We start from the raw sequence: 18,801 nt of genomic DNA, 5'->3' as shown, positions 1-18,801 counted from the left end.
GTAGTTGTGTTGTTTTGGCGTTGGTTACGGGCCACAGTAACCTGTGTTCAAGCTGAGGAATAAAGTACCAGCGAAACCAGTTCCTGCCTCGTAGCTTCATTGACCAGGGTCGCTACAATACACTCTGTTTTACGTTTGTCTTTTCAGGTCCATCTGTGAGAAATGACCGACAAAATCATCCCAGTGGAGAAGAAAACATTAGCTGTGAGCAGATAGTTCTATTTACATGGGAGATACAGAGCTAACATGTTAGCATGTAGCTACATATGACGGTGTGTAAACACAGTGAACATCAGGGTGGAAAATAGAAGATGTGAAACAGTAGTCAGTTCATTATTTCTGGTAAAAGACACCTGATAAACGTAGTAAAGTAATCAGAGTAATGGTATATTATTTACTGTAGGAGCTGTCTCTGTGTTACCATGACTACAGACCGGTTAACGTTACACTCACCGTAGTTTACCATGCTGGAATAGACTTTCTCCTGTACCATGTCAACATAACTGAAGGTGGGATTACAAATGCTGTGTATAATTAATATTGTCATCTGTCTAGTCAAATAAAGTTTGACTGTGAAACAGAAATGTGTTGTGTTGCTTACAGTCACTATTTACTACCTGTACTCTGCTACATGCATGACATCAAATACATTTTTCATATCACCTGTTTAACATAAAGCCTTTGTGAAAGAACATGTTATCTTTATCTCAGATGATGGGAGTACATGAAGACTTTTCTGCTGGTTCTTGCAGACCAAATGAAGTAGGAGCAGACTTTGCTCATAGTTAGGAGGCGGAAGCGAGAGAGTCACTCTGTGGGCGGAGTCACCTAGCTGGAGGTTCTCAGTTGTTCCAACAGGAAACCCTTATATGGCCTGAAAATCGTTACCGACGTCACCAAAGTAAGAAAGTGCTGCTCAGCGTTTTTTTCAGACCCATTTTTCGGAGCGAAGGAGCAGGAGAAAAAGAGAGAGGATGGTCTTTTATGATACTATGGTGACCTGTAGACACACTGGGGACAGATATCGATGTTTAAAAGACATGGAAAAGTGCATTTTGCATAATAGGTGACCTTTAACATAAATGTCAGTATATGGGCGCTCTACAGTCGTGGCGTCGGCTGATTTCACCACAGAGACTAGAGCGACGGCTGGCTAGACCACACGTTACCGCAATACGATAACGTTTCCTGTCCGTGACAGAGTTAGCATGCAGCTTTAACCGTGATGTCTAGCTCTGCTTTTCCTGTCAATGTGTGAAACCCAAAGTGTTTCCATACTTTACTGGATGTGTAGTGTTTACCACTTTGGATTTAAAATATGAGGGTGCAGGTCGTATCCACGCTGACCCTCCAACGTTTTCTGCTTTGACGTTTCAGCTAGCTGCGGTTTGTTTTGGTGACGGATATGGTGTCACGTTACTGACTACAACAATAAAAGCGGTAACTTCCTTCTACCTCCGCATAGACTCAAATTAAGCAAATACATTGATTCTAGCATTAAAAAATCTATTTCAAAATCGTAAAAGAAAAAATCGTGAAACATAGGTGAATCAATTTTTTTCCCACCCCTAGTGTGAATGGAGTTATTTAATCTTAAAGTAAATCTACAAAAGAACCACAAGCTTACCAACGTTGTATATACATAGTGCATTCTGTAAAAGGTGGCTACCCTGGAACCTGCGGGTGGTTGAATGATTGAGGAGCTCCCTGCTTTCACCTCTTTTTGGCAGTAATGAGCCGAGGGACTCATCGAGCTGGCAGCCCACTCAGGGTGTGCTGGTGGGCAGGCACCCTTTGATGGCTGCTGATGAGTGGGGAGCGTCCCAAGCCACTGGGGTGAGAGCTGGCAGGATGCGGGGTCTGTCCAGATGGGGTCTCATCTGGCCCTTGCCTTTCCCCCCCACCCCTCTGCAGACAAGCCCCCCTCACACAATGGGACAGACAGACAGCTACACGCTCTCCATCTCAAATCACACCCAAATGAAGATGAGAGGTGTCTGGTACATCAAAAGTATTTCTGATTGGCAGGCATCTCAGAGAGAGATCCATCACTGACATTTAGAATTTGTCTGATGGCCAGAGATGGAAAGGTTAGATTTTAGATGTTTGACGCTGAACTGCATAGCAGGGGTGCGGCAGACATGGGAGGGAAAGCAGAATATAAATTGGTGAATAACAATAGACAAATAAAATGAGCAAGCATGAATTGAATTCATAAAGAGCCATGAAAAAGTTATATTGTAGGATGACAGCGAGATGCTAATGGAATCTTTCCTTTCTATCGCGTGCACTGAATATGTCACCACCCAACCTGCCAAGGATACAGTGGTCAACCCTCGATAGATTCAGGTCCGGACATGGCCCCTGCTTGGCCAGCCTTCACAAATGGGGCAGCAGCCTAAGCCCATTGTGTGCTTGTGGAGAGGTGCAAACAATGGAACATATCACTGAAGCTTGCCCGCTCCACAGTCTAAAAGGAGGGTTAGTCACCCTCCATACAGCAGACCATGAGGCAACCACCTTGCTCAAGGACTTTGCATTCGCTAAATAAATAATACTGAATATGTGGAGCTTAAATGTTGGAAAATGTAGATGGAATTCCAAAACTATGGCCAGCAGCAAACCATTTTCCATCATCTGGCTGGAAAATAATAAACTATAGAAAAGAAAATCTTCAAACCTCATTTGTATATCCCTCCTCACACTTGGCACCTATTTGCACATGATAACATCACCAAGCAATAGCTGCTGCTAACTGTTTTTCAAATTGAGTTTTCTTCACGCACAATGAAGGGAAAACATCCCCTTCCCATGGACACTATAATTTCAGAATACACTGTTGGACGTAAAGCAATTATATTGATATGGAATAGCTTTGACCAGTCGCAGTAATTGAAATCACATTTCAGTTGTCATTTTGCCCTGAATTATTTACAGTTCTATACATATAGATGAATCCTGGCTTCAACAACGGCCAGAACTCTCTGTGAATCTATATCTTGTAATTAGTACTTGTGATTTCTCACTTAGAGCCTGGCCCTAATCAAAATGGGCTTTCGCCTCAATTCAGGATACAATATGCTCTAAATATAAAGAATTATTGTGAAATTGATATGACGACCGGCATCGTCTCCCAAGTGACCAAAGATAACACAACAATATGATTAACGCAAAAAATACTTTTTCAATGGAGGAACACCACAAAACAAACCGTCATGACATGTTCCGTCCTTGTCCTTCCCCACCCACTGTGATTACAAATCAGCACTTCTCCCATCCACTGGGAACTGCTAGCAGCAATGATTTCCGATGCATAGCAGATCCCTCCACCATCCCTCTTTGAAAGCCCAAACTAATTCCCCTTCCCTGTGCACACTGAGCTAAGCAGGGTTCCCAATGGACCAGCTCCGTGCAGAGCGGGGTTACAGCTGAGCTGACTGGCCAGGCATGGGAGTCAATCGATGCAAATCATTGAGAAACCTCCATGAACAATAGGGGAAATGCAATCGTATGTGCTTGACTATTTTTCCAACCAGTTCAATGAGTTCATAACTCATCAACACATAGCAAACTTCCATTTTAACAACCGACATCACAGCATCAAAGATCATTAAATCAGCTTTTGAATCCCTGGAAATATTGAAATATGATGTGCTGTTGAGATAAAAGTACCAAAATAGTGAACATGCCATTCTTGGATAACAGCACCTCATTATATTATTCACACAAGTAATGACACAAGTCCACAGTGTTGCGGAACTGAGCTCACACAATTAACCTGCTGCCAGAGAATGAGAGTAATCAACCCCAGCGAATCAAAATGTATAATTAAAATGCAAATCCTCAGGGCTCTCTACAACTCTAAATGGATTATTTAAAATTACCTGTCATATAAAAGTGGCATCAATACTGCACCTACTGCTAAAAGTTGTGAGATAGATGGGAGCATGAGTAAGTAAATATTAAACTCTGGAGGAGAATTGTGGATTTCTGGAAGCAGTGTGTGTGTAGTACTGTATATCCATGTATTTATGAATGACTGCCTATGTGAGCTGAATCTGTTATATTTAGTCAGTTAATTCCTCTCTCGAATGGAGACTTGTACCACTGGAAGTATGAATGGGTACGGAATATTATCAAATAACTTGTCACTTACTTAGTAGCTGAGAAAAACTGCAGTAAAATGTCTTCATGGATGGATTATGAGCCAATGGGCTGTTGGGTATAGACATGTAAAAGCCCCCGAATCCTCCTGTAGAGAGCAAGAACGAGAAATTGAAAGAAAAACTTGTTTTGTGTCTCTTTGCAGTTGTTTTGCATTTTGGTGTATTTATTTTGTGTCTTTTTGTGGTTGTTTTGTGTCTTTTTGTGGTTGTTTTGTGTCTCTTTGTAGTTGTTTTGTGTCTCTTTGTAGTTGTTTTGCATTTTGGTGTCGTTATCTTGTGTCTGTTTGTAGTTGTTTTGTTCTCTATGTTGTCATTTAGCATCTATTTGTGGTCGTGTTGCGTTTCTTTGTAGTTATTCTGCACTTTTTTGTGTCTCATTTGTGGTTGTTTCAATTCTCTATGTGGCCGCTTAGCTTCTCTTTGTAGTTGCAATCAGATTTGTGATCTGGTCAACTCAGTGTGAATGAAAGTGTCTTAAATCTCATCTGGATTTTATCCGGATACAAGACTTGAAATGTGTAAATGGGCCCTTTGTGATCTGTATGTTTCATTTTTGTATGACTTTGTCATCTTTTAATGTATCATCCATGTAATGTATTACTATTTACTATAATCCTTTTGTGTCTCTTTTGTTTTTGTAGTCGTTGAGCATCCCTGTAGTAGTCATTTTGTTTTTGTAGTTGTTTTGCATCTCTTTTTTGTCCTTGCAGTCGTTTTGCATCTCTTTGTGGTCGTTTTGTGTCTGTTAGCGGTCGTTTTGTCTGTTAGTGGTTGTTTTGTGTCTGTTAGCGGTCGTTTTGTCTGTTAGTGGTTGTTTTGCGTCTCTTTGTGGTTGTTTTGTGTCAGTTAGTGGTCGTTTGTGTATGTTAGTGGTCGTTTTGTGTCTGTTAGTGTTTTTTTTGTGTCTGTTAGTGGTTGTTTTGCGTCTCTTTGTGGTTGTTTTGTGTCTGTTAGTGGTTGTTTTGTGTCTGTTAGTGGTTGTTTTACGTCTCTTTGTGGTTGTTTTGTGTCTGTTAGTGGTTGTTTTGTGTCTGTTAGTGGTTGTTTTGTGTCTGTTAGTGGTCGTTTTGCGTCTCTTTGTGGTTGTTTTGTGTCTGTTAGTGGTTGTTTTGCATCTCTTTGTGGTTGTTTTGTGTCTGTTAGTGGTTGTTTAACGTCTCTTTGTGGTTGTTTTGTGTCTGTTAGTGGTTGTTTAACGTCTCTTTGTGGTTGTTTTGTGTCTGTTAGTGGTCGTTTTGTGTCTGTTAGTGGTTGTTTTGTGTCTATTAGTGGTTGTTTTGCATCTCTTTGTGGTTGTTTTGTGTCTGTTAGTAGTCGTTTTGTGTCTGTTAGTGGTTGTTTTGTGTCTGTTAGTGGTTGTTTTGCGTCTCTTTGTGGTTGTTTTGTGTCTGTTAGTGGTTGTTTTGCATCTCTTTGTGGTTGTTTTGTGTCTGTTAGTGGTTGTTTTGCATCTCTTTGTGGTTGTTTTGTGTCTGTTAGTAGTCATTTTGCATCTGTTAGTGGTTGTTTTGCGTCCCTTTGTGACCTTTTGGCATCTCTTTTTAGTCATTTGGCATCTCTTTGTAGTCGTTTATTTGACTTTCCAACAAGAAATGTTAATGGTCACTTCAAACAGAGGCCCTGGCCCAGGGCCCCCCTGGCCCAGAGCCTGATAGGCCCATTCAGTAATCCATCCATGTACTGTATGTACTGCATGATAATTAAACTACAACAGATACAAATTCACCTAGAATCTGGTGCTTTTTATAAGCATATAAAGCTTAAAAGAAAAAAAGAAAATTGCGCTAGAAAAAACATTGATCATTCCACGCTTTGTGTCCCCTCCCATGATGAAAACTAAACAACACATTAAATCAGCGGTGGACCTCAGCCATCTGCTGGTGCTGTGAGTGAATCTGTAGTTTAAACAGAGCAGTGCGGCAGAGCCCATGTGTCTGTCTCACTGTCTCATGGTGACGATGGGGGAGGGCCGTCTCATCACTGTCACCGCCGAATTGAAATGAAGCGTGTCTCTGCTTTTTGGGGGAGGTGGCAGAAAGATCGGGGTATTGCTCATTTTGCTTAGCAGATTACTGAAGGGAGGCGTTGGAAGGTATTATGAAGAGTGATGAGCAGGAGTAGGAGGATCACTAAGATGTAAAGTGCTTCATCTTGTGCCTCACTGAGCAGTGAAGAGATGGGGGCCAAACAGGTGGTAGAACTCTCCATCAGAGACTTCACACAGTCTGAGCATCTTGACTCAAGGCACTCAATTCAAACTGTGTGGGCAAGCGTGTATCTGCTGATTAGTTCCACTTGTTCCGTCCGTACTGAGCATGAGATCTGGGATAAATATTATTGATATTGCTCAAATGAATTATTTATTAGTTTGGACAGAAGATGTCTCCTTTAAGTATAAAACTCCAAACAATGAGAGAATATTCCAGTGGAGGAACACATTTAATCAACTCTTAGATGCATCATTGAATAATTCAGCATCAGAATTCTAAAATAGTGCTTTATGAACAAACATACGCACAGTATAAGAGTGTAGCTATAATGCTAAGGATAAAGAGAAACTTATTTCACTTATTTCTGTTGGAGGTCGTAAAAGAAACATAAGTAATATCCAAAAATAACGTGTGAGTAATGTTAAGCCATAGCACATACAGTAATATATCTGGCTTGAGGTACTGCTGACAATTGATAATTATCATCATGATAGATACATCAAGTGAGCCCTTTGTATGATCCAGTCATACTTTCAGGGTTTATTGTAACCCCATAATAGTGAAATAATATCTAGCTGATTTGGAACCAGCTTGATTAGTCATCATATGTTAACTATGTAGGTGTATAAGAAAATATCGATACACGAGTATCGCGATATTATGTTGTGCGATACTGTATCGATTCTCCAAAACACTATCGATTTTTAATTAACTTCTTAAAAGTCCGACAGGCCTGGCCGCTTATCAATCAGACTAGCTTGTTGCGATGGAGGTTAGATAACGCTCCAAATTTACGCTACATTTTGGCGATGAAAAACTGGCATGGGAATTTTCACAGAGGTCCCTTGACCTCTGACCTCAAGATATGTGAATGATAATGGGTTCTATGGGTACCCACGAGTCTCTCTTTTACATTTTTGCCTCTTCTAAAATGGTGCATTTCTGGTGTGTTCTTTATAATGTGACAGTTTTCCTAAAATTTAATTTAAAAGAAAATTGCAATATATCGCCTTGCTTACAGTATCACAATATATCGCAACATATTGAATCATTACCCCAGTATCATAATATGTATTGTATCGCCAGATTCTTGCCAATACACAGCCCTATAACTATGTCAATAACGTCTTATGAAACCCGACCCTGGATGAATGATCCAGTCACATATCTGTAGAGATCTCTAGAGACGGCCATTGTCAATGTAATCATGGATTATGAGTCAAAGCATGAGATTGTCTTCGAGTTTTGTTTGGTATGGTTTGCTGTACTAAAGTGCTTTACCTGTAATCTGTTTTCTTACTCACTAGGATGCACAGAGTGTGCCTGTAACCTACATCATCTGACTTGTATTCATAGCCCAATGGAGACAGATTGGTGAACCCATTGTTGTATTTTAAACAGATTAATATCATAGACTGTATAGAATATGTACATAGTCTCCTTGATGTCACCCATAGGTTTCTGAAGAGCCGTTGTGAAGCTCAATGTGGCGAGTGACGACATAGCCTAACTCGTGGTTAATCCAAAAATTGGCAAAGAGGATCGTTGTTGGAGCTGAGGCGGGACCGGGTTACGCAGCAGAGCGGACAGCTAGCAGCTAGCGACCTGATACGGCATCCGCCTGTCACTCAAAGAGGCAATGTCTTCATTATGCCTACCTTTAAGCCTTAATATAATTTAAACGGGTGAGTTATATAAATATTCACCCCCCTTACAGTTGTTTTTTTGTACCAGGCTGTAAACATGCTTATTATTTCTGCTGTGAATTTGGGCATTTTAACCTGGGGTATGGGGATTCACTTCCTTTTGGAGTCAACCTCAAGTGGCCATTTGAAAAACTGCATTTTTGGCACTTCCACATTGGCTTCATTTCCCATCACCAGAGGTTGCTGCTTGATTAATATAGACTGTAAATTCAGTTCTGGGTGCGCCACAGTGTGGAATTCAGTGTACGATAGTTTGAAATCTGATAATTCTAGTTTCTTTGTATGAATATTTGGTTTTCATCACAACCGGAACACAACCAGAACATGAACACACAATTTTTGATGGAAGTTGTCTTTCATGTGAAATAACCAAAGATGTTTTCTTGTCTTTGCTCCTGTCACTAGTTTGAAGTATGCAGGGCTCAGCCTGTTGGACAAATGTGACTTCATGTATTTCTGTGCACAAATCAAGGCTTAGCAACATTTGAATCAAAATGTGACAGTTTGATTGTGTGTTTATGTAGCCATTATGTACGCCATCCACACCCCCATGGATCTATCCCAGGGACACTGAAATGGACTGAAAGCAATACAAAGACTGCACTAATCTTTATTTTTTTCGACAAACAAAAGATTATACTATCAGAATAATTTGACTATAATCACAAAGACAATCTACACATGGGGCTTTAATGAGATACAGTGAAAAACTCAGAAACTGGGTATTATTAAGATCAAGTTTAACCAAGTCTTTCATGGACTTTCACAGTCTCAGTGCAGTGTTACATGAGAGAGTTGTCTCCTGATGTCTTCTTCTTGAGTCCAATACAATAATCTTCTGCCCTCTTTAATAACCAGCGAGTCAGGTACAGCACCAGGCTAAAGCATTTCTTATGCCAATCATTATTCCAACGTAAATCCACCGGTATTTTGAAGTGCCAGCAGTAATTGCACAGACAGCTCTTGAAATGAGATGAATAAATATAGCTTCTATATGAGTCGACCTGTGAAAGTCTAAAGGCTGACGGTGTGTGGAACGAACCAGTGGCAACACTTCTGTTTTTTTTTTGTTTTTTTTGTTACTGAGAACTGAGTCACACTTAAATTCAACATCCTCAAGCAAATTGGAATGACTGAAAGGAATGACTTATCTACTGTATGTATGAGCACGGCTCTCAGACCTCAGGGAAGTGATTCTTCATTAAATTGCTAGTTGTGATTGAAAATAAAGCAGCGACTGCAGGACACTCTGGACAGAGGGGTTTTTCTTCACCGAAGCCTACAAGCCACTGCCAAGCGAAGAAGAGGGACATTATGTACCGTTTGTCTGGCAATGTGTTGTATCTTGTACAGTTGAAAGTGCACATTTTGTCGTAAGGGGAGAAAGACATGTGTACAGATAAACAGTGAGGCACGGGTGCTAAAATTTGTCTCCTCCAGGCTCTCTGGTATGGATTAAAAGTGGGGATGTTATCTTCCTGACGTCTAGACAGGTGGCAAGCAAAGCCCCGAGTCACACAGCCAGCCACCTCTCAGCCCCCCCGCCTGCTTTCTGTACTTCTACGGCCTGAGGCAGACTGGAGGACAATGGGCACTTAAGAACCTGACAGTAACCTGGAGCTCCATGTGAAGACGGCAATGAAGGTAAACACACACATACACACACACACAAGTAAACAACAACCTCAAGGTCAGTGGCCTTATCCTTCTGAGGGAAGAGCTTTCCATCCAAGTCCGACATTGTTTGTCAAGCATTTACCGCTGCTCATGTATACTGATCTACGTATGTCAAGCATTTACCGCTGCTCATGTATACCGATCTACGTATGTATGTTTCATCAACTGGGAGCAGAGATAGAGAAAAGATCTGCGCTGCTTATGAAAATGTTGCTGTTCTGCTTTAATTCAATGTTGGAGCTGAGAAACGATGAGGCAGAGAAAATCACTTTGAATGCAGTTGCCTGAGCAAATTGCCTGAACATGGTGATTGAAACAGCTTCAGCTCTTTTGGTACAAAAATTGGTCTCCATGCTGTTACCTATTTCTGGTTCAAAATGGGCTTTAAACTGCAATAATGAAGGTCCTGTGGGACAGTTGGAGTTTGACCCTCTGTGAGGTAATGTATGCAGATGATCAGTGAGCCAGACCAAAGCATGGTGGGGGCAAGGGGGGTGGTCCCAATGCTAGACTGGCCTCCAGCTGAAGCATTTTCATGGCAATGCTGACATGAAAGTGCTTGCTGCCGGGCTGGCAGTGCAGATTATGGTTTCCCCTCACACGTGCAGTCTATCTCTGAAATGTTCAGGAACATTTACTGCATGGGGTCATGTGTGAATGGGAGCAGGGATCGATATTCAGGGAAATCTGTACCGCCATCTTCCCACTTCAAGACCTCGTAACATTTCAGGAAAAATGCCAGTACGGCTGTGTTGTGAGTGAAAGTCGTAACACTGCAGGGGAAAGTACATGTGATGAAAGGCGCTGTCACGTGGACCGAGTGAGCGAACAATCATAAGACTCCGCTAAAGACGTATTTGAATCTGTGACTTGTTTACGAGTTTAACATTTACGCCCTGCTGGGTGATTTGGTAACTAACAAGTCTCGTAAACTTGTTGAATATTACATACATTACAAGAACATTGACACCACATCGGCATAATAAGAGACGTCTTTCCAGCCTTGCCCAATCTTCTTCTTCTGTTGACTTTTACAGCGGTTGGCATCCATATGTTGCATTACTGCTGTCCTGTGGTCTGTCCACAGGACAGCAGTGTGTTTGAGTAGTGAGTTTCACTAGTGGTGCCTGAAAGGTTATCTTAGTGTAGCACCCCAACACGCTATAGTAGCTATAAATAACCTTAAACTAAGATGAAGGGGTGTTTGAGTTCGGTTTCTTAAGGTAGCTACCATAAAGGTTTACCTGTTATGGGTGAAAATTATATTACCCTAGTGATACACAATCTATTTACACTCACAGTGATGTATTTTAAATAACTGACCCCAGACAACTTCTCTGAATGAAAAATAATAGTTTACTGACCGTTTTTAGTAATGTACAAATAATATTTACCCTTTTTGTTCAAAGAAAAAATAACAAATAACACACTTTATGCCCCTTTAAAATCCCCAAAAATAAACACTTGAAATATTAGACCACACTTAAATCATCAGATTATCTGAGCAATTAGTTAGCAAAACTTAAATTACCTGGCCAGTTACTGGCAAAACTGAATTTGCTTACACAATTATACTGTAACAGCACACTTAAATCAACTCTCCTGTCTCTTCTCTGTGTTTTTTTTTCTACTCCCACCCCCTACTGGTTCTCTTCCTTAACTGCAGCCAATCACCACAGGTGTCATTGACTGATGACTCCAGTAACCAATCACAAACAAAATAGTTGAAACTAAAGGCACAGTCTGTGTTTTTTTCACTTACTGTTTACCTTAAAACAATATACATCTATTTATTGTAACTACTCATTAACACATTTACATCCTACCTTATTTATGACTAAATTACTTTTTAATTAAACCTTTGTTCTTTCTTCATTAAACTAAATTACTTTCAGTTTAATTGCTTTACTGGATTTATCCACTGTAATGGCAATTTTCATATCTGCAGTTTAACACTGTACCTTTAGATAATCTCAGTGCCTCACATGTTCAACTTTGTCACCATAGGACAGTGACCTGACATTTTAGATCTCTGTAACTGCAAACAACAGATTGCTGAAATACTTGTTATGTCTTGTGATGCTCTGTTGTCTGCTGTGTGCTGACGCATTGATATACTTTCTATCCTTCTCTTCCTTTCTTCTTTGCACTTATCTTCGTGTTATGCTTTAAATGTATAAATACTGACTACTCTTTGTATTCGGGGCTCACTTGCCACAGTCCACAACAGGTGGCTGTGCTCGTGAGTCCATCTGCAGATGCTTTAGTTATTAATGTATGCCTTTTTATTAAATTCACTTAAAGACAAGTTGTTACCTTGGTTTGTGTCTTGTTTTAACAGAAACTGCCACCGCAATTTGGCATTGTCGGCAGGATCACTCGTGTGAGCGGGACCGCTGGAACTCTGTGCGAGGGTAAAGACCGTGCACGGCTGGAGTCCGGGACTCTAACCTCAACCTCCCCATAAAAGGGTGTAGAAGTGGGGGCCTGACGCCGGAGGACCAAGTCTCGCTCACCGCTGTGATCCAAAGAACCAGGTGGCAAAGAAAAAAAAAAAAAAAACAACTCTGTCTTTCTGGTAAGTAAGAATTCATTCAGAAAAAGCATACATTAATAGAATTCATTCATACAGCGTCTGTACAGGGGGATAAAGCGCTGTGGGGGGAATGAAGAAAAAGTGATTCTCCCACCAACGAGGGTGGTTGTGACAGACGTGTCAACAGGGCAGGTTTTGGAAACCGCTGTAGAATCCAGGGCTAGCACTATTACGGTACCAAGGAGTTCTGGGAACTCAGAGGGATAACATCAATACACTGTTTTTTCTTGTATAAGTGTAAATACACAAGGAGTTCTGGGAACTCGGAGGAGTTCTGGGAACTCAGTAAATAAATACACTGTAATCACACATAGTGTAATAATAATAATAATATTGTAGAAAGAGTTCTGGGAACTCAGTGAATAAAATACACTGTAATCACACATAGTGTAAAAAAATAATAATAATAATAATAATAATAATAATATTGCTATCTTTTTTCTTTTGATCTAGTGGACTGATCACCCACTAGAAGAAAAAGAAAAAAGAGGGGGGGAAAGAGTAACTAGAAGTAAGACCTTACTGGAGTTAAAGCATAACCACCTGTAGGAGTTGAAGTATATAAAGGTACAACCACCTGTAGAAATCTCTTAGCAAAAATCTTGATAAAAAATTCTTTCCCTTCCTTAGTCCACGACCCCTAACTAAAAAGTACATTGATATTGAAGAGATCTTGAAAACTATTTTTTAAAATAGGTGCAAATCATAGTAAACTCAAAGGATTGTGATAATCCACCTCAATTAATGTCGCCTAACATCAAAGATACGACCACCAAATACAGTAAACAGTAAAAGGTATTTGACCAACTTGACGTGTGGATTTCTAAGCACTGGCAGTTTTAGCATAAGACAGCTCCCAGCTTTAAAAAACAAAGTAGAAGAAGCAACCATCAGGGAGAGAAAACAAAAAAATCAGGAACAGCACCACTAAAATCCATGTCTCAGTGTCTCAAACTAGATCCTGATCTGGACTCGACCCCGCAACGACAACAGCCGGCCCGGGCAGTGCTGCCCAGCGCTCCATCTCCACCTCTACCTCCACCAGTGGAAGGAGCCATGATGGAGGAAGAGGGCCCAAGAAGCTCAGCAACCAAGCCTCCACCATACACTGCCCCTCGCACACCATAACTGGACTTTGCAACGGTGTAAAAACTGCCACCACTATTTGAGAATGGACATTGGCAAAATCTCACTGTGCAAGCAGAGAGACTATGAGACTGTGTCTGCGTACCTTATCAGACTCACAGAGGTTCACAACACACAGTGGCCTCCTACGACCAGCTGCCATGAGGGAAAACAACGAGGTCGGTCCCTGGGAAGCTCATCTTCGGGACCGCTTCATCAATGAGACCAGAGATCAGTGAGATGATAAAACGCAATTGCATCACTTGGGAATGCGGAAACCTTGAGACTGTCGAGAATCACGGCATGGCAGAAGTGGTGGAGGCAGGTGGAGATCTGACGCCTGCTTCAGATGTGGAAAGACAGGACACTGGGCAAGGAATTGCCCTGAGAACCAGGACACACAGGCTGATTGACTAGCGGAGGGGTCGAGGACAGTGAAGGATTCATCTAGCTTTGACACGGAGACGGGAAACAGTGACCTATCTGCACATCAGACACGTAAGAACACAGACACACAACTCATGATTTCACAAGCAATTGAATATCTTGAATCTGTACAGGAAACTGGTAAAGAGAAAGCTATTGAACTATATGCTAAGTATAAACAGATGCCAAAGAAGACATCATCTGTGGTAAAAAGATACACAGTTCCACTACCATGCTGGGATAACATTGAGGGGGATTTCAAACACTCTTTTCTGTTATCAAAATACTGTCCGATTAACCTGATGGGGAGAGATTTTATTGTTTTACTGGGGATAGTTTTGATATCTACAACACAGGGCATAGTTGTAACCAGAATTAGCAAACAACAAATATATATATATACAAATATTTCAAATATAGTAAAGAGGACCTGTTATATGCCTACCAATGGAAAATCCCAAACACTGCACTTAACTCTGTTAAACTCTCATAAACCAAGCTACAGCTCTCTCCACAGCCACACACACATATTATGAGAAAACATGACTTGCAATGCACCTCACTTATCTCTTTTTGGAGTAGACAGTGAGTTTGAAAACAAATGGTACAGAGAGAGCCTTGATAAGGACAAACTCAAGCTTGACTGGCTGCTTCTGTGACTCTGCCTGACACACTTTTTCAGTCTCTATTTCAGATACCACACTCTGATCCCAACGTCTCATTGGTCAAATCGAAGGATGAAAGGTGGCAAGAATTGGGACCTTAGACTAAAAGGTGTAATGATGCTACAGGTTGGTAGTAAACAGTGGACCCCAAAGTTGATTTTCACAGGGTCTCTGATTCTCTTCTGCGGTAAACGCAGTCAGATCTGTTGAACTCCTCTCAGACACAGAATGGAAACTGACAAATTTTGCCCTTACACAATAATATAAGATTATCTGGACACCTGAAGCAGAAAAAGCTTTTGTTGATTTGAAGCTAGCTCTAAATCTCCTCCAACATTGGACCTAACAGACTGCACCAGACCATTGACACAGACTTTTGACGACCGGGGTGGGTACATGACATTAATATTAATGCAGGAGCATGGGGGACGACAGAGACCTGTTGCACAAGTTCTCTGACAAACTGACCAAACCTGGAGAAAATACATGGCCATCTTTTTATCTTTTTTATTTTTAATTTTTATTTTCATTCCTATGCCTATATTATATTAGGTTTTTTTTCATTATCTTATATGTGTTAAAGAGTACATCAGACTTGTTAAATTGATCATGCATTTTTCCTTGTGCTAAAGCTATGATTGCCTCTTTGATCAAATCTACTGTTGGACAATATGTACATACACCACAGCTGGAGAAAGGCATTCCTGACCTTTTTCCACCTCCAGGGTGGATGCCACCATTTTATGATGATATTGTCTGAGATAGTTTATTTCCTTCTTTCTCATATACCTAAATCAAAATCACATAGTATCTTCACACTTTGATTTTGTGTATTACAAAGTGCTAGTAGTAATCAGATATGTTAATTAATTAAGTGAGCATAGAATGCTCAAAGGGAGGAATGTAATGGCAATTTTCATATCTGCAGTTTAACACTGTACCTTTAGATAATCTCAGGGCCTCACATGTTCAACTTTGTCACCATAGGACAGTGACCTGACATTTTAGTTCTCTGTAACTGCAAACAACAGATTGCTGAAATACTTGTTATGTCTTGTGATGCTCTGTTGTCTGCTGTGTGCTGACGCATTGATATACTTTCTATCCTTCTCTTCCTTTCTTCTTTGCACTTATCCTCGTGTTATGCTTTAAATGTATAAATACTGACTACTCTTTGTATTCGGGGCTCACTTGCCACAGTCCACAACAGGTGGCTGTGCTCGTGAGTCCATCTGCAGATGCTTTAGTTATTAATGTATGCCTTTTTATTAAATTCACTTAAAGACAAGTTGTTACCTTGGTTTGTGTCTTGTTTTAACAGAAACTGCCACCACACCACCTAACTTTATTAGGCAAACTTGTTTTAGTCCCTGACTGTTTTAACCTTTGATTTTTTACACCTTGACTGTTTTACACCGGGCTACATTAGTAATTTACCGAGAACTATGTGTGAAAGAGGCTTTAGTTATGACACTGTGTTGATCATTAGTAATCGAGAAGGGGGATTAACGAAATGCCATAAAATGGATTGAGCATGCTGCTACGCTGTGATATATGTGCAAGTTTTTAATGAGATATATAGATTCATCATAAAGGTAGCAACAAAGTTTTGTTGTAATTAATATTTTATCAAGGTTTGAACAAGAGCCAAAAAGGAAAATGCTTTCTCATTCAACTAAATTTGACACAAAATGCAAAACAGAATATGTATTTTTCATCCTTATTTATCTTCATTTCTGTCTATTTAATTATATTCAACCATATCTGTTCCACATTCGAATACAGCAGTCCAACAACCATACTGAGCTTAAGTTAGTGAGACGCCTGTAGCTCAGTGGGTAGAGTGGTCGTCCTTTAACCGCAGATTGGCAGTTCAATCCCTGGTTCCTACTGTCCGCATGTCCAAGTGTCTTTGAGCGAGACACTGAACTCCAAGTTGCTCCCCAGGCGCTTCACAGCAGCCCACTGCTCCTCAGGATGGGTTAAATGCAGAGGTCAAATTTCATGTATGTACCTGTATGTATAAGACGGAGCTAATAAGAAGTAAAGTGGCAAAATGCTCCATATAAAGTCACACTGGTTAGGTTTGTCCAAACAAAGAGTATGAGACACTCTGAAACAAGCTAGCTGAGTGGTAGAGAGTTGAAGTCCTGACACCACTTCCTGTCTAGCCTCTGTTCCACCAGCTTCTGTAACACAATGCAATCTCTTATTCAGCATATCTCTCAACAGAGCATCTACAGCACCTGCTATTAGAATTTGAAACATTTGTTGTAATCTTAACAAAGTTAAACAAATATTAATTTGTTAACATACAAAAAACTACAATTCCCATGGAAATTTACCAGCATGGCAGCACAGGTACTTGCTTCCTTTTTGATTTGGTTCCTTCCATATCTATGATATTATCCACCAATACCCTCTTTTAATGTAATCTAAGCTTTGCTATAACCTCTGCTGTCTAAATAGACCCTTCGCTAAGCCCCTCCCCCTTAGTTACTGTTGCTAGGCCTGTCAAGCTTTCACAGCCCGCATGTCAATATGGCGATATCAGTGAGAGATATTCCAAGGAAATAACAGCACATTTCTGTAATAATAGTTCTGATATATCAGAGACAAGTAGACAGAAAGGACTACAATATGCATGTGAGAGCTACATTCACAATATCATTTGTTAGAGTAGAGCAGAGTATTGTGAATGAAGAGGGCATTCAAATCGAGGGGAAAAGCTCACCGGTGATCCCAATGCAAGCGTCAGACAGCCCACATCTTGACAGCTCACGTGAAGGACAAACATAAAGGAACAACAATGTTCCTGCACAGCAAGGTAAGTCAATATGTGGTTTTATTTTAAGCTAAGTTCATGTTTATTGTAATATACAGTAAAACTGTTACAATCATTAATAAGCAAAAGCAGCATGTGTATACATTCAGTAGACCTTTTATAGCTAGCGTAGCATAGAAGTGCTAACGCTAGTTCATGATGTGCTGTTCTCTGATAATGTTAGCTCAACAGGTTTTTACGTAGAAATGTAACATTTTTGAAACGTGTATCTCTTTTCCAGGTAATGAGTATCACTGTTAGGCACAACGTTTAATCATGACAAGCTCAAAATCCACAAAACTAGCCTGAAAATGAAGAAAATCTGAAGCAATAGCATGAGAGTCTATGTAGCACAGCCGTATAGCTGTCAGACCCTGGTCAGAGCTGGCCGATGCTACGCTATGATTGGCTAGTCTGCATTTGAGGGGCGGGACTTAGCAAAGGGTCAATCGTGTACACTATTAGGCCCTCTCTGTCCACCCATAAAGTTGAACTGGTGACGTTAACCCACAATGTTCTAGGACTCATGAGAAAATAAAACAATATTACTTTTAAAAATAATGACCACCTCTGTCTAGGGTATTATCCTTTAAAATCTTAAAATATGGGGGGTCATTTTGCCACAGCAATATCTTCCTAAAACAGTTAACTAACCCACTGAAACTTAATCAAAATGTTAGACTTACATCCAAGAACATTCTGCTTTGACATCCAAGAAGCATTCACAGCAACCTTTGAGTCCTGTTCCCTTTTACAGACAGACGATGTATACTTACGACCCCTCGTCTCAGGTCACATGTGAGTTGTGAATGTTTGTTTCCCGCACATATTGTTTAATTTTTTGAGTTTTTTGAGTCCTGAAGAGGTGAACTGAACAAACTGCACAACATTGTTGAGTATGTTGATGCTCCAGGGCTGGATTTGTAATAATTTACAATGTTACAAATGTCAGTGTGATTGTGAACCAGGTTTTCTTACTTCTGGAACAGATCATGGAAGTTACAGCTTAACTCTTCTCTCTCTAGCAGACCACTCTTCAAAAATGAGAAGTCTATTTGGCTGACCAAATGAAATCATAATAACTCTGAGTGGTTTCATCAAAAATCCACATTTTTGCAGTGTCTGGCTCTTACTGCAAAAATAACCTGCTGGATATTATTCCACCAGCCTCTTTAAACTGGACATGACTCAAGGTTACGTTAAATGGAGTGAAGCCTGTGAGCGGCTTCAGGCAGACAACTTCAGCTGTGCTGGTACACTCACACGTGACACACTTTACTCTCTGCTGTGCATCCACCTGTAGGCTCTGCTCCCCATGTGGGAGAGTTTATTATTGTCACAGCTTTGATGCTAAATATAAACTCTGTGCATACGCTGTCACTTAATATTACATCTTTTCCACATGA

General features: G+C 40.5%; 1 long non-coding RNA gene across 1 annotated transcript; it reads left to right on the top strand.

Moving 5' to 3' along the window:
- Positions 1-11,996: 11,996 nt before the first annotated feature.
- On the top strand, positions 11,997-14,046 carry LOC119490950. Its single transcript, XR_005207512.1, has 2 exons — positions 11,997-12,337; positions 13,301-14,046. It is a non-coding gene; the product is annotated as an uncharacterized LOC119490950 (long non-coding RNA).
- Positions 14,047-18,801: the final 4,755 nt, after the last annotated feature.

This window comes from Sebastes umbrosus, chromosome 7, assembly GCF_015220745.1.
Source record: "Sebastes umbrosus isolate fSebUmb1 chromosome 7, fSebUmb1.pri, whole genome shotgun sequence".
NCBI classification, from domain to species: domain Eukaryota; kingdom Metazoa; phylum Chordata; class Actinopteri; order Perciformes; family Sebastidae; genus Sebastes; species Sebastes umbrosus.
This window is presented reverse-complemented; position numbering and strand designations above follow the sequence as displayed.